Below are 2,509 nucleotides of genomic sequence, written 5' to 3'. Positions count from 1 at the left end.
TGTATTCAGTAAGAGTTGCTAAATTCCAGAGGGATCAAGAAGAGAGAAAAGATAAATGTATATTATTTTTAATTTACAAAGGCTTAATGTATTAAACTGTTGCAAGTTATAGATAGCTTGTTTAAAAAAGGGCAAGACGGTTTCTTAATCTGGAATATAAGTCATTAAAGAACCAGCATGTTTCAAACAAAAGTTTAGAAAAATTATAATGATCTTTATCAGTTCATTCAGTCACATGTAATTCACTCTTATTTTGCTTGATTTGGGGTCAGCAGTTCAGGAACACATCAACGTCTCCACTAAATCTTTCCTTTTTTGTTGATGATGAAGCACATTGGTGTGTAACTGACTGTAAGAGCTTTCAGAAAGCATCAGAGTAAAAGGATAACTATGAATGACAAAAGGCTTAAGATGGTCAGGATTAAAGACCTGATGAGAGTTCACTTTAATGCGACTAGGAAATTTGATTGTTTCAGTGACATAACATTTTAAGATAATAACAGGAATTATGACTAATTACATTATAACTGGACATTTCATGTCCAATGTCATGGACAACAAAGACATTGACATATTTCTAGGAACTTTATACAATTTTGGAAACATATTAATAGCATATATCCATAAAAATATAAACTAAAGAAGATTAAACATTGCTTCTTTTTTTCACAAGAAATTTTAAATAAAATTTAATAGGGTTGCATATAGTCAGAAGGAGGAAGTGCCCCATTTAGAGGGGTGATTGTTATGTCAAAGTGATCTCCTACAGGGAACTTCTGAGACTGCAGGGTTACAGAATCATCAGTCTTCTTTCTCCTAGACATGGTGCTGCCAGTCTTCTTATTTGACAGCTGAATCTTTTAAGTTCCATAAAACAATTACAAAATTGATCTATGTACCCTTTCTAGCTCCTGGGTAGACTTCTCTTACTAAACTAGTCAGTTCTTTCAAGGTTGCATTCAACCAAGTGTAGCTCTGTAGCTCACTGGATTGTACATTTCTGCAGGAGAACATGTCCATTCTGTGGTGGGAGAAGTTACTGGTGGTGAAGACGCACAGCAGCAGCAGGAATGTCTTCTCTTTATTGATGGGCTTCTCTGGCTCCTTCTTAATTTCCTCCCGGGTAACGTGTACCTTCACCTCCATCATCCTCCTTCATAAACACTGCTTCTTGTTTGACAGTGCTTTCTGTGTAATTTAATATATCAAGTAAACCTAATTAGTTTAACATCTATCTTTTTACAAGTTGTGAGAAGAAATCCTTTGAGATTTTCCAGGAGCCCTCTGGGAAATCTCAGTCAGTTCAAAGTCAATAAAACTTTATTTAGAAATTGATACAGGATGTTGTCCAAAATGTCAAAATATTTGAACACTTAACTAAATAGAATTACAGATCACTATGAAACAATCCTTCTTATCTATTTAACCAAAGTGACAATAAAATATTTCAAAGGCAAAAAAAAAAGTTATATGTTTGTAAAAGAACAAAAACCAAAAACCATATCTCTTTCAATACAGAGAATTCTTGATTTTGTTGCCTAACCAAAGACATGATAAAGACAACAGGAAGTACAGGAAACTACTTTAAGACACAAAATAGTTGTTTCCTAGGCAGATTACTCAAAGGGTAAAGAAAAATCTTTTCCAATCTCTTATTAAGACAGACTGATAATACAAGAAACTTTGTCATTTTGACAGAGATAAAGCAAATTCTAGTTTTCCATCCTACACTGTTGGCCTTATTAAAAACAAACAAACAAACAAACCTTATAGATAAGTTTATTCAACCTTAGCCGGCTTGATCATACAAGTTTCTCTCTTTTCCACAAGCCTGTTACAACTTTATTTTCCCATTCAGGCTCTTGTCCCTAATCCCTCTTATGCATTCTGGAACACTGACACAACCTCTAAATTATTTTAGGGCAAAAACAACCCGTTCTTTCACCTCACCAAAACCACATCCATAATATCTTTTTTACCCTTCCTTACCAAAAACCAATTTATTTTCTTTGCATATTTTGAACACAGTTTTTACTTCACCCTTATTATTCCCAATAGTTCATGTAAATATATTAGAATTCTTACCCTTTATAACCTTAATTTCTAGTGAAAATTAGGGAGTAGGAGATTGTGAACCACCAAATGTCAGCATTCCAAAGGAGACTAGCACATTTATGAATACACCATTTTATAATTATACTGGCATATGTATTCTTCATTGCACAATTTTTCAACGTGGCAAACACGTTTTTCAACAGACCCCAATATTATTAGACTCTCTATAGTAATAGCCAAGAGTAGGTAAATTAAAAATTGTATTAATTAATTTATGCTTCAGTATTTTATCTTCTTTGGAAATGATCAGGGAGAAAGGGTCATAGGATGGTTAATTGGTCTGCTTGTATTTTCCATACCTGAGGGTTAATTTTGTTTGTGTGTTATGAGGAAATCACCCTTTTATTCTAGATTTACAGGTTGATGCAGTAGCTTGTTCTTATTTAACTTTTAA

General features: G+C 33.4%; 1 pseudogene; it reads right to left on the bottom strand.

Annotated features, from left to right (window-relative positions):
- On the bottom strand, positions 1–1,951 carry LOC149747076 (histone deacetylase complex subunit SAP18 pseudogene; annotated as a pseudogene).
- Positions 1,952–2,509: the final 558 nt, after the last annotated feature.

Source organism: Delphinapterus leucas, chromosome 16 (assembly GCF_059928025.1).
Source record: "Delphinapterus leucas isolate spDelLeu-1000000601 "Yukka" chromosome 16, BTC_Dleu_Yukka2, whole genome shotgun sequence".
NCBI classification, from domain to species: domain Eukaryota; kingdom Metazoa; phylum Chordata; class Mammalia; order Artiodactyla; family Monodontidae; genus Delphinapterus; species Delphinapterus leucas.
Note: the sequence above shows the minus strand (reverse complement) of the source record. Positions and strands in the feature narration are given on the sequence as shown.